This window comes from Myotis nattereri (genome assembly GCF_964212035.1).
Source record: "Myotis nattereri genome assembly, chromosome: 14".
NCBI classification, from domain to species: Eukaryota; Metazoa; Chordata; class Mammalia; order Chiroptera; family Vespertilionidae; genus Myotis; species Myotis nattereri.
Genome location: NC_138089.1, coordinates 27,525,342 through 27,539,862, shown reverse-complemented (window position 1 = coordinate 27,539,862; position 14,521 = coordinate 27,525,342). Strand labels below are relative to the sequence as shown.

The 14,521-nt window shown below is 41.9% G+C and overlaps 1 protein-coding gene and 1 pseudogene across 2 annotated transcripts in view; one reads left to right on the top strand and one right to left on the bottom strand.

Annotated features, from left to right (window-relative positions):
• SYN2 (synapsin II) overlaps positions 1-14,521 on the bottom strand; it is a 161,420-nt gene that overhangs the window by 58,498 nt on the left and 88,401 nt on the right. The gene's annotated exons all lie outside the window — the stretch shown is intronic.
• On the top strand, positions 7,659-8,471 carry LOC308529517 (peptidyl-prolyl cis-trans isomerase A-like; annotated as a pseudogene). The gene is made up of 2 exons: positions 7,659-7,874; positions 8,193-8,471. The product of its transcript is annotated as a peptidyl-prolyl cis-trans isomerase A-like (transcript).

Below are 14,521 nucleotides of genomic sequence, written 5' to 3'. Positions count from 1 at the left end.
TCCTCTCTGAAATCATTAAAAAATATATTTTTTTAAAAAAATAGAACTTAATTAAGTGATAGAAAATGGTATAGGATTCCTACTATAGATGTTCTGAAACAGTGACATAAATGAGGCCTAAAATAGTCAAATAGGACCTTACATTGGTAAAAGGGTTCTTCTCTCAAATTTGGACTTAATCTAATTCGTGAACCATAAAACTTTCCTTCAGTAGATGGAGAAATGTCTTCTATGGATAGTTAGTTTAGGAATAAGAAAGAAAGAAAATAAGTGAACACCTTTCTGGATAAAGGCAAATCCTGTGGCTTGTCCTTCAATTATTAATTCAGTGATTAAGTTGTTAAACCAAATGCTCTGCAACTAAGGCACTTCTTAGATAGAAAGCGAGCTGCATGGTGTCTCAGTTAACATTCATATAAACAATCTGGAAGAGAATGCATGGGGAAATTGCCAAGTTTGCAGATGGCATTCAGTTCTTCCAGGGATTAAAATGCCAAACTGATTAGGGATAAACTGAAAGATGATGTGAACGTGGGCAGAAAAGTGGCAGAGGAGTTTTAATGTGACTAAGTGTAAGAAAACATTCAGGGGAAATAATCTTATCAGAAGATCATGAGTGTTCAACTACAATCCAGTAGAGGAACCTAAAATGACAGAAAATAGTTTTTCTTAAGATAGCAGTCCTATGAGATGTCACAAAGCACAAAAGATCAAGAAAGTGAAAGGTGAAAAAATCTTAAAAATCCACCATTAGCCCTAACCGGTTTGGCTCAATGGATAGAGCGTTGGCCTGCGGACTCAAGGGTCCCAGGTTTGATTCCGGTCAAGGGCATGTACCTTGGTTGAGGGCACATACCCGGTAGGGAGTGTGCAGGAGGCAGCTGATCGATGTTTCTCACTCATCGATGTTTCCAACTCTCTATCCCTCTCCCTTCCTCTCTGTAAAAAAATCAATAAAATATATTTTTTTTAAAAAAGAAAATCCAATGTTAAGGGTTTCTTACACTCTTAAGTACTTCATCTTATACAAGTCTTAGTACTTTCATACTGTGTTTGTGATAAGGAGTATAAGTTCCACTTATCTACAAACAAATGACATGATCAAAGTAGAAATAGCCCAAAGAAAAACACAGAACAAAATGAGAAGGCTGAAATAATGAGTCTCTTTTCAGTCTTTAAAGCTAAAGATCCAAAGGCAACAGAAGAGTGTGAAGGAGGGAAAGAGAACCCTGAATGACTACACACTTCATTCATCCCACATAACCAAATTAATCTTACAATTTTTCATGCCTTACAGGAATATCATCTCAGTGTTACTGGTTTTATAGGAAAATGAGGCTCAGGTAAATTAAGTGACATGTTCAATGGTAGCACTTAGTAGGTGGCAGAGCTAGTTGGTAAAATTAAATCTCGGTGCTTCTGATGATCAGTTTTAGAGATTGTATATACTTCATTAGATGGGAACTGTACTCTCTATTCATCTTTGTATTCCCAATATCTGTCCTACTATTTGGCACATAGTAGATATTCAGGAAATGTTAATGGGGTTATTGAATTGAATACAGCTAGACATTTGGAGGTTAACATCAGAGAGGGCAACCATGCACAATCCGATAGAGTCCCAGGTTTGTAGATCTCTGATGATACCTACTTAAAATTTGTAAGACCCCCCTAAGAAAAACAGCAATCTCAAGGCCCTGAAAATTACTAATTTCTGAGTAAATAGCCCAGCTGTGACTTCAGTTGAGAACAGAAAATCATTTTTTCTGAGCAGATTTTATGGAAGTCTCTATTTTGGGGATAATTAAATGACGCACTATGACTGGATAACAGGATTATCAAATACTGGGGGGGGGGGGGGGGGGAAGGGATCCTGTATCTCAGAAGAACACATGATGGGAAGATTAGATGCATTTGCCTATAATTACAGTGAAGCTACAGAACAGAATGCTTTGGAGTCATGGGACAGATTCTCTTTCCATGACTTGCTTATAAAATTAAATCAGGCTGATTTGATACTAGGCCAAAGTAGGTCAGTTATAAAGTTTTAAAGTGCTTTGGAGAAATACTGAGCATATATAATTTTCAAAAGATGTGGATTTTATGCCAGATAAATAGGGTTCCTAGCATTGAAAAATATCTAAGTTTAACTACAGCATAGGGTCACATCATACCTATAATCACCACTACCATCAAAGCTACACATTTTCATCAAGCAATCTATATGCAAAGAAATATCCTTTATGATATGGCCCCACCATTTATTTCAAAAATATCTTCCACTATTTCCCTCCTGCAAGACTCCTGCAGAGTCTTTATGTAAATTAGAAAAAGGCACCCCTTCCTCCAGATGGACACACTCCTGAACCAGGGTACTTGGCTTGAAAAACTATGGGGCTGTATTTCATCCCACTTGTCTCTTTGTGGTTAATACCCATGTGCTGTGAAGAAGCATATGCAGGAACCCCTGCCTACTACCATTCAGACACTGAATGGTACTATTACATCAATCTCCCATTCAGACACTATTTCCCAACTACCTCTTGTCAAACTAAAGCCTCTGTGCATTGGTCCACTTATAAATCATCCCTCTCTCACAGTAGCCACATATGGAAACAATGTAAATGTTTGTTGATGGACAAATGGATAAGAAAATGTGATTATATATGTATATAAATATACATATATATATGAAATATTATTCATCCTTAAAAAAAACAAAAAACAGGAATCCTGCCATTTGCAACAATGTGGATAATCTGAAGGACATTATGCTAAGTGAAATAAGCCAGACACAAAAAGATAAATATTGAAATATTGCATGATCTCACTTATTTGTAAATCTAAAATAGTCAAACTAAAAAAAAAAAAAAGAACAAAATAGTCAAACTCAGAAGCAGAGACTAGAATAGTGGTTGCCAGGGGCTGAGGGAGGGAGAAATGATGAGTATTGGCCAAAGAATCCAAAGTTTCAGTTAGGCAAGATGAATAAGTTTTGTATGGCATGGTGATGATAGCTAACAATACTATATTGTATACTTAAAATTTGCCAAGAATTCTCAGCGCGCACACACACACACTGATCTCAAAGGCTTTTTATGCATCTATTGAGATCCTGTTGTTTTTCTTATTAAATTTGCTGGTGTGGCCAATTACATTGACTGATATTCAAATGTTATATGAAACTTGAGTTTCTGGGATGAACCCCATTGGGTCATGATGCATGATCCTTTTTGGATATCATAGAATCCAATTTGATAAAATGCTGTTAAAATTGTTGCGTCTATGTTCATTGGGGATTTGGGTTTGTGGTTTTCTTTTCCTGTGGTGTCTTTGGTTTGGTGTCAGAGTAATGATGCTGGCTACATAGAACATGTTAGGATATAACAGCTTTTGTGGAGCTTGTATTTTCTCTACAATAAATGTTTGGGAGACTTCAACTGTGAAGCAATCATTGATTTTCTACTTTTCTTCCAGTCTTTGAATCCAGCAATAAATCTTACTTTATGATATAATGTTCTTTTTATTTTTAAATATAGTTTTTATTTATTTCAGAGAGAAAGGGAGAGGGAGAGAAATAGAATCATTGATCGGCTGCCTCCTGTATGGGATGAAGCCCGTAACACGGGCATGTGACCTGACCGGGAATCAAACCTTGACCTCCTGGTTCATAGGTTGACACTCAACCACTGAGCCACGCAGGCGGGGCTCATATAATGTTTCTTTAAAACCAAACTGGATTCCATTAGTTAATATGTTATGAAGAATGACTGTATCTATATTTGTAAGTGGAATGGGACAAAAATCATTTTCTCATTGCTCTTATCCAGATTATTGTCAAGGTTATTCTAGCCTGAAGAAAACTGGATGGAGAGTCTTCCATTTTCTTTTTTGATATAAATTGTATGAATTATCTTAGTATATATCCTAAAGCTTATTAAAGGTCACTTGAAAAGTAATATTTTTTTTAAATAAAAGAAATCACCTCTTTCCTCATTAAGGTTCAAACAAGTTCTGCTCCCTTATAAAATCTTTCCTGTACTCTTCTCCTGCAGTGGTTTCTCCTTCCTCTGAAAGGTCTCGGGTTTGATTCCAGTCAAGGGCAAGTATGTGGGTTGCAGGCCCAGCAGGGCGAGTGTGAGAGGCAACCAATCAATGTGTCTCTCTCACATTGATTTTTCTCTTTCTCTGTCTCCCCTTCCCTTCCACTCTCTCTAAAAATCAATGGGAAAATATCCTCAGGTGAGGATCAACAACAACAAAGAAAGGAGAATAAACACTGTGTTTTGAGTATTAACAACTGTAAACCTATTTTTGCCTACCCTGTGTATGTGCTTCTTCCTCCCTCCTGTATCAGAAGCCCCCCGAGGGTGCACACTGTCTATGCTTTCTTCTAGTCCCCAGTCAGTCACCCCTACCTTATACAGAGCATAGCTGGGAGAGTTAATTTTATGTGTTAACTTGACAGGACCACAGGTGTCCGATAATTGGCTAAACAATATTCTGGGTGTGCCTGTGAAGGTGTTTCTAGATAAGATTAATATTTGAATCAGACTGAGTAAAACAGATTGCCTTCCCCAGTATAACTGAGCTTTACCCAATCCAAACCTGAAAAGAACAAAAAGGTGTAGTTAGGGAGAATTTACTCTCTCTGTCTGTCTTTGAGCTGGGGCATCCCTCTTCTCCTGCCTTTGAACTTAGACTGAAACTTACACCATCAGCTCTCCTGAGTCTCCAGCTTGCTGACAGATCTAGGGACTTCTCATTCTCCATAACTGCGAGAGCCAGTTTCTTACAATAAATCTCGATTCTTTCTCTCTCTCTCTCTAGCTGTCTAGAGATAGATAGATGATAGATGATTGATAGATAATAGATAGATAGATGATAGAATTGATCCTTGAACAACATGCAGATTAGGAGTGCCAACCTCTGCACAGCCAAAAATCCACGTATAGCCCAGCCAGAGTGGCTCAGTGGTTGAACGGGGTAACAGTTCGATTCCTGGTCAGGGCACATGCCCAGGTTGCGGACTTGATCCCCAGTTTGGAGCATGCAGGAGGCAGCTGATTAATGATTCTCTCTCATCATTGATGTTTCTATCTCTCCAGCTTCCTTCCTCTCTGAAATAAAAAAATATATATGTTTTAAAAATCCATGTATAATTATTAGTTGGCCCTTTTGCATATGAGGTTTGAACCACTGATTGAAAATACAGTTGACCCTTGAACAACATGGATTTGAAATGCATAGGTCTACTTATACATGAATTTAGATATATCTACTATATATATACATATTATCTATTTATTATCTATATACAGATATACAGAAACAGACATAGATAGACATCTATCTACTCAAGCTGCTATAACAAAATACAATAGACTGGGTGCTTAATTTATTTCTCACAGTTCTAGGGGCTGGGAAGTCCAGATCAAGGTGCTAGCCTATTTGATTCCTGGTAAGACCCTCTTCCTATCTTGCAGACAGCCACCTTCTTGCTGCGTTCTCACATGGTAGAGAGAGAGAAGAACACTGGTGTCTCTTCCTATTCTTATAAGGACTCCAATCCCATCATGGGGGCCCCACCCTCATGACCTCATCTGAACCTAATTACCTCGGAAAGGCTTCATTTCTTAATACCACCACATTGGGAGTTAGAGCTTTAAGATATGAATTGGGGGAGGGGGGTACAAACATTCAGCCCACAACAACATTATTAAATATATATATATGTACACACACACACACACACACACACACACTGATTTCAGAGAGGAAAGGAGAGGATAGAAACATCAATGATGAGAATCATTGATCAGCTGCCTGGCAGCCTCACACTGGGGATCGAGCCCCCAATCCAGGCAAGTGCCCTGACCAGGAATCAAACCATGACCTCCTGGTTCATAGGTTGACGGTCAACCACTGAGCCATGCCAGACAAACTCATAACAACATTCTTAATAAAAATCTGGCTGAACTGGTTTGGCTCAGTGGATAGAGCGTCGGCCTGCGGACTCAAGGGTCCCAGGTTCGATTCCGGTCAAGGGCATGTACCTTGGTTGCGGGCACATCCCCACTGGGGCGCGTGCAGGAAGCAGCTGATTGATGTTTCTCTCTCATCGATGTTTCTAACTCTCTACCCCTCTCCCTTCTTCTCTGTAAAAAATCAATAAAATATATATATTTTTTAAAAATCTGTTGCTTGATCCTTGACAGAGGACAACCACTTACCTGAAACCCACCTACCTTGAGGGAACAAGGAGTCACAATACATGAAAGAGTATCATATAAGAATACACAATATTGTATGGTCATTAAATGCAAATAACAAATAGCCATTTACACCTTCAGCTGGATATATACTCCCTGAATCAAAAGAAAGAATACCTTCCCCACCATGTCACTGAGAAACAAGTTATTCAAGCCAACTCAGAAACTGCATTTTAATCAATTGCTGAGAGGCATTCCACAGTGGAAAGAGCATGGATTTTAAAGCCAGCCTAACCTGGATTTACATCTCAGGCCCTCAACTTACTACTTGAACTTGGGCTCTTTATTCCTCTGTATCTTCAACTACAAGACAATGATAATATCTATTTCTAAAGTTTGTTAGATTTAAATGACCATGCCTTTAATGTATTCCTCAAACATGCTAAACTTACCATCTCTTTTGGGCTTTTGCACTTGCTACTGATACATTTTTCCCTCAGATCTCTGTACTATTCAAGTCTCAGCTCACACATTACTTCTTCGGTGATGTTTTTCTTGACTACCTGAACAGTAGTCCCCTCCCCTTGCAGTCATTTTATCTGTTATCTTCATAGACATTATATTTATTTTAAAGTTTCCTTGATTATTTGTTTATTATCCATCTCCCCAACCAAAATGTAAGTTCCGTGACAGCAGTGACCTTGCTATCATGATAACTGCTGTATCAGTCCAATGCCCATTATAATGCCTGGTACATGTAAAATACCCAACATTTGTTAAATAAATAGGTAAGTATGTAAGATATCTAGCATAGCACCCATCCACATATTTTAGGTCCTTTCCTCCCCCCCTTTATTTAAAAATCACTGGATTAAATATGCGCCTGTATGAGTCCTTTGAAATGGAAAGCATTTCAACAAAATGGATTCATTGTTTGAATGCTGATCAGGCACTTATAAATAGGCAGAAATATGGTCATTTACTCCAATGTACCATAAGACCATCCTCTGGCTTAATGATCTATTTTAGGTACAAATCAACATACTAGTTACTGAATTATTTATAAATTTTAGTCTCATATGAGACATTAATAACATATTCTCCTAGCCATCTGAGAGGGAAATTTTTCCTTAGAGGCCTTTTATTTATGAGGAAACAGAGGCCCAGAGAGAGGAAATACTTAACTAGTTCAGTCAAACTCCTAATTAGAGACAGACCACATGCCCTTTCCATTCTACAATGCTGCATCCTTAGAGCAAGAAAGACAACTCTCACCAAAATTAAAGCACACTCTAATTCAACAGAGATCCCTAAATGATATTACAGGATGGGGAAACTGAAGACCTGATTTCCATGTAGAATGCTTGTGAGATCAAGTATGATAAAGAATACAGGCTGGGGCCCACTTTGCAGACGCCACAGCCCCGAAGCCGCCCATGACCAGCCATGGTGAACCCCACCATGTTCTTCTTTGATATCACCATCGACTGCGAGCCCTTGGTCCGCGTCTCCTTTGAGCTGTTTGAAGACAAAGTTCCAAAGACAGCAGAAAAATTCCGTGCTCTGAGCACTGGGGAGGAAGGATTTGGTTATAAAGGTTCCTGCTTTCACAGAATTATTCCGGGATTTATGTGCCAGGGTGGGGACTTCACACACCATATGGTACAAGTGGCAAGTCCATCTAAGGCAGGGGTTCTCAACCTGTGGGTCGCGACCCCTTTGGGGGTTGAACAACCCTTTCACAAGGGTCGCCTAAGACCATCGAAAAACACATGTATAATTACATATTGTTTTTGTGATTAATCACTATGCTTTAATTATGTTCAATTTGTAACAATGAAAATACATCCTGCATATCAGATATTTACATTACGATTCATAACAGTAGCAAAATTACAGTTATGAAGTAGCAACAAAAATAATTTTATGGTTGGGGGTCACCACAACATGAGGAACTGTATTAAAGGGTCACAGCATTAGGAAGGTTGAGAACCACTGACCTATGGGGAGAAATTTGAGGATGAGAACTTGGTCCTGAAACATACAGATCCTGGCATTTTTTCCATGGCAAATGCTGGACCTAACACAAACGGTTCCCAGTTCTTCATCTGCACTGCCAAGACTGAGTGGTTGGATGGCAAGCATGTAGCCTTAGGTCAGGTGACAGAAGGCATGAATATTGTGACAGTAATGGAGCGCTTTGGGTCCAGGAATGGCAAGACCAGCAAGATCACCATTGCTGACTGTGTACAACTCTAATAAATTTGACTTGTGTTTTATCTTAACCATTAGACCACTCCTTCTGTAGCTCAGGAGAGCACCCCTTCACCCTGATTTACTTGGAATGTTCTATAATATTTGTGCTCTTGCCAGTTTATTGGGTTCCATAATTTCCTTAACCTTCCCAGTCTAGCTGGATTGCAGAGTTAAGTTTATGATTATGAAATAAAAAAAACAGTAAAAAAAAAAAAAAAGAATACAGGGTGGGACAAAAGTAGGATGTGAGTACATGAAACACAGTTTATTCTTCTACTAGAGGCCAGGTGCACAAATTTGTGTACCAGTGGGGTCCCTCAGCCTGGCCTGCAGGATCAGGCCAAAACTGGCTCTCTGGCATCCCCTGAGGTGTCTCAGATTGTGAGAGGGCGCAGGTCAGGCTGAGGGACCCCACCGGTGCACAATCGGGGCCAGGGAGGGACGCGGGAGGTTGGCCAGCCCGGGAGGGGCCACAGGAGGGCTCCAGGGCATGTCCAGCCCATCTCGCTCAGTCCTGATCAGCTGGACCCCAGCAGCAAGCTAACCTACCAGTCGGAGCATCTTCCCCCTGGTGGTCACTGCATGTCATAGCGAGCAGTTGAGCAGTCTTAGCATATCATTAGCATATTACGCTTTGATTGGTTGAACAGACAACCGGACACTTAGCATATTAGGTTTTTATTATATAAGACTAGAGGCCCGGTGCACAAAAATTTGTGCCCTCGGGGGGGAGGGGGGTCCCTCAGCCCGGCCTGTGCCCTCTCGCAGTCTGGGACCCCTCGGGAGATAACGACCTGCTGGGTTAGGCCTGCTCCCGGGTGGCAGAAGGCAGGCCCAATCCCTAGGTGCAGCCCCTGGTCGGGCTCAGAGCAGGGCTGATTGGGGAATTGGGGCACCGCCCCCTGTCATGCACAGAGCAGGGAGATTGGGAGGCTGTGATGCCACCCTCAGTCACGATCAGGGTAGGGCCGATTGGGGGGTTGGGGCACCGTCCCGTCACACTCAAGGCAGGGTCGATGGGGAGGTTGCGGTGCCACCCTCGGTCATGCACAGAGCAGGGCCAATCAGGGGGTTGGGGCACTGCCCCCTGTCACTCACAGAGCAGGGCCCATCAGGGGGGTTGGGGCTCTGTACCCTGTCACACACAGAGCAGGGCCAATCAGGGGGTTGGGGCGCTGCCCCTGTCACACACAGAGCAGGGCCCATCAGGGGGTTGGGGCACCGCCCTCTATCACCCACAGAGCAGGGCCGATCAGGGGGTTGGGGCGCTGCCACTCTCACACTCAGGGCAGGGCTGATGGGGAGGTTATGGCTCTACCCTGTCACACACAGAGCAGGGCCCGTGGGGGTGGGGGGTTGGAGAGCTCCCCCCTATCAGGCACAGAGCAGGGCTGATCAAGGGGTTGGGGCGCCTTCCCCTGTCACGAACAGAGCAGGGTGGATAGGGAGGTTGTGGCCCCACCCCCTGTCACACACAGAGCCACAGGGCGATCAGGGGGTTTGGGCGCTGCCCCCGTCACGCTTATCTCGGTGCCGGGAGGCCTCGTGGCTCCGCTGATCCCGGTGCTGGGAGGCATATTACCCTTTTACTATATAGAATAGAGGCCTGGTGCATGGTTGGGTGCCGGCTCGTTTGCCCTGAAGGGTGTCCTGGATCAGGGTGGGGGTCCCCACTGGGGTGCCTGGCCAGCCTGGGTGAGGGGATGATGGCTGTTTGCAGCTGGTCACATACCCTTCAGGGTGGGGGTCCCCACTGGGGTGCCTGGCCAGTCTTGGTGAGGGGCTGAGGGCTGTTTTCAGGCAGTAGGTGACTGAAGCTTCCAACTGTTCCTTTTTTTCTTTTTCTTTTTTTTATTCTGGGCCAGCTTTAGCTTGAGGCTTGGCTCCAGCTCTTAGGCCTCAGCTGAAAGTAGGTTTCTGGCCTTTGCTTACAATGTTGTGAATCTGCTGGCTGAAGTCGGGCGGTATTTGTTACAGAGTTTCTTAAACTGCCCGCTCAGAGGCCTGCAACCGCAGGCGGGGAACATTGGTTTCCTCCGTCACTGAGGCAACCAAGCCTCATGTTAGTTTCAAGCTGCCTGGCTGCGGGCCGTCATCTTGGCTGACAGTTAATTTGCATATCTTGCTGATTAGCCAATGAAAAGGGTAGCGGTCGTACGCCAATTACCATGTTTCTCTTTTATTAGTGTAGATTATTACTTATTAATTGTGTTATTTTCCATACAAACAACTGTAACCCTAATTTTGCCCCACCCTCTATAAACAGCAAAGCATTATGGAAGCATAAGAAAGTTTTATTTGTTTTTTATCACTTTACTGATTCATTGATACACTTTGTGATACTGCATCACCAGGGCACATTTCACATAGCAAACTGCATGAAGGTAATAAAAAAAAGAATTCTGCCTGGCTGGAGTGGCTGTTGTTGAGCACCATCCCGTGCACTGAAGTGTTGCTGGTTCCATTATGGGTCAGGGCACATATCTGGGTTGTGGGTTTGATTTCCAGTGGGGGGAGTGTATGGAAGGCAAACAGTCAATGTTTCTCTGTTACATCTCTCCCTCCCTCCCTCCCTTCCTTTCTCTAAGCATGTCCTCAGGTGAGGATTAAATTAAAAAAATAAAAGAGTAATCCCCTCATTCTGCTCTCATTAGAGAAGGGGACGACCCTCTTTTCCTGATCCAAGTGCAAGCTGCCATGGCTGGTATGATCAGCTCACTCACCACCATGACTTTTCAGAAACATCCTTATGCCTCAAGGCATCAGTACTTTTGATTTCCAAATCCAAACCCAGGTGGCACATTCCATTCTACAATTTCCAATTGGCAACGATTCAGGGAGAGATGTTATTCATCAGAATAGGCACTAATGACTGAATTTTGGCAGGCTGGGAGAAGAACTGGCACTGTCGTGGAAGAGACATTCCACAAGGTCCTAGTTACACCTGAATTTAGCAACATGGAACCACACATGTTCTAAATGGAGAAATGGACCTTAGATGCTACCTGCAAAGTGTCCCCTCAGGAGTTCAACCAACCGGGAGTTTGATCACTCACTATGACATGCGCTGACAACCAGGGGGCAGTGTGGAAGGAAGGCCCCGGCCGGCAGCTGGCAGACAGGGAAGGGAGGCCCCGGCCAGCAGCCAGGAAAGGGAGGCTGGAAGGGAGGCACCAGCCGGCAGCCAGCAGCTGCTAGGGATCCTTTCCGTGCAAGAATTTCTGCACTGGGCCTATTGGTTTTGTACAAGAAACTGAGGTTTAAAGAGGAAAAGTTGTCCAAGGTCATACAGTGGGAACCCTGTGGGAATGCTGATCTCTTCTCAATTCAGTGCTTTTTTTGTTATACCAAGTTTAGTCCAGAATGGATCTGGATAGAAGCTCATGCCTTAGAACAGAAGTGCATCGATATATTGTGTGGTTCTGACTATCTTCTGCTCAATGAATTTGTCCATCCTTTCAGTTACCTCTAATGATCCACTGAAATGCTCTTCACATTCAATAAGCCCCAAAACTGTAGTTTTAAAAACCAACCCAAACTGATTTGCCTGAAAATCCAGTTCATTTTATCCTTAGTGGAGTCTATTATTAGTGCTGTTATAATAAAATGTATCCTATAAACCTTTTAAAACACTATCATCATTCACTCATTAACAAAGATTAATTAGATTAGGTACCTACTATTTGCCCAGCAGTAGGCAAAGTACTGGTTGGCACGGTAGGGGAAATAAAGACTAGACTTTGTCCCAGCTCTGGTACAAAGAAGAATAAAAATAAAAGTGTTACCAGAAGTATAGATTATTAATCCTAGAGACCAAGTGCCAGAATTATATTAACTTATAGTAAAATTAATAATAGCTAATATTTGTTAAGTACTTAGTAAGTACTAGTTATTGTATTGACTTTACACATCTTATTCCGTTATCCTCACATCAATCAAATAAGGAAGGTAGCACAGCCGGTGTGGCTCAATAGTTGAGCATCAACCCATGAACCACAGTTTGATTCCCAGTTAGGGCACATGCCCAGGTTGTGGGCTTGTTCCCCAGTAGGGGGTGTGCCAATCAATGATTCTCTCTTGTCATTGATGTTTCTACCCCTCTCTCTCTCTCCCTTCCTCTCTCTGAAATCAATAAAAACATACTTTTAAAAAAATTTTTAATAAGGGAGATAGCACCCTATATAATCACTTGCTATGATGTGCGCTGACCACCAGGGGGCAGCACAAAATATGCAGGTGACCAGTGGCAGCGGTGGGGTGCTGACAGAGCGGGGGAAGGAGGAGATGGGGGTGCTGGGAGACAGGGAATGGTGTGGTGGCACGCGGGTGGTGAGGGAAGGAGGAGGCCAGCAGGTAGGGAGGCGGGGAACCTGATCAGCCCTGATCACCGGCCAGGCCTAGGGACCCTACCCAGGCATGAATTTTGTGCACCGGGCCTCTAGTTATAAAACTGCTTTCACTCAAAAAAGAAAAAAGATAATCTTACAGCAAAGCCATAGAGAGATTAACTTGTTCAAGGTCATACAACTATTGAGTGGTGGATTCAGAATTTAAGACCATACAATCTAACTCCAGAACAGATATTATTAATCACTTCACACTACTTCTAAAATATCTAATTATTCCAAAAAAAATTTAAAAGAGGATTCATTTTTTAAAATCTCACAATGTACTAATTTTCTAAAACATTCACTTTTATGCATGCTTTTCTATTTAATTTTAGATTAAATAAAATTTTATAATAAAAAATAATTGAGATAACAATTTCAATTTCTATTTTTAAATGGCTTCCTAGGAAGTATGGCTTTGTCAACGTAAGAAACATCCAAACCTATAGAGAATTTTCATAAGAATTTGAATCAAACTGACAACATTGCCCAGAAGCAAGATCTCAAGTGCTCTAGAGAATGAATTTTGCAGTTTCTTTTATACATTTGAAATTAAAGAGGGAACACAAAGAAGATTACTTGAAGGTGGGAGAAAACAAGGTACAGGATAGTTAATAAGATTATGTGCTCTCTAGAGGGTGGTTAAAGTTTTCCTGGAGAGAACTGAATAAGAGGATTACTTCTGACATTCCAAAGGTGTGTAAACCTAGATGCACAAGAACAATGTACAGGGCTTGCTTAAAAATCTTTTACTAAAGAAATTATACACCTGGGCATGACTATCCACCATGACCTGCCCAGTTAGAAATTCACAACCAGATCACTCCTTAAGGTTACTTTTGGTCACTAAACTTATGCATACCCCTTTGTCGTCCACAACTTTTGTAATAAAAATATAGCTCTAATATGGATACTTATACCAAATGATATAGACAACTAAAACCTGTAGGTACAATTTGCTAACTTTCTTATTAATAATCAACCATTATAAATATTAATCTTTTTTCTCACAGTAGCTTTTAAGAGAAAACGTTTTTCTTCATGAGTCTTCTAAATAATTCTCAAACTCTTGAAATTAAAGTTTTCAGTTTCTTTTTACTTAAATTCCTTTATTTTATCACACCATATAGGATAAAACACGACTTTAGAAATCCTTGTGTTCAATGGGGATTTGTTGTTGATGGATACAGAAATTCAGTTTGGCAAGATTAAAAGATTTGTAGAGATTGGTTTCAAAATTCTGTGAGTACCTTAGCACTATTAAATTATACACTTAAGCCAAAACCGGTTTGGCTCGGTGGATAGAGCGTCGGCCTGTGGACTGCAGGGTCCCAGGTTCGATTCCGGTCAGGGGCATGTGCCTGGGTTGCGGGCACGTCTCCGGTGGGAGATGTGCAGGAGGCGGCTGATCGATGTTTCTCTCTCATCGATGTTTCTGGCTCTCTGTCTCTCTCCCTTCCTCTCTGTAAAAAATCAATAAAATATATTAAAAAAAAAATTATACACTTAAAAGTAGTTAATGCCTGGTTGGTCTGGCTCAGTGATTGAGAGTTGACCCATGAACCAGGAAGTCATGATTTGATTCCCAGTCACAGCACATGCCTGCGTTGCAGGCTCGATCCCCAGTAGGAGTTGTGCAGGAGGCAGCCAATCAATGATTTGCAT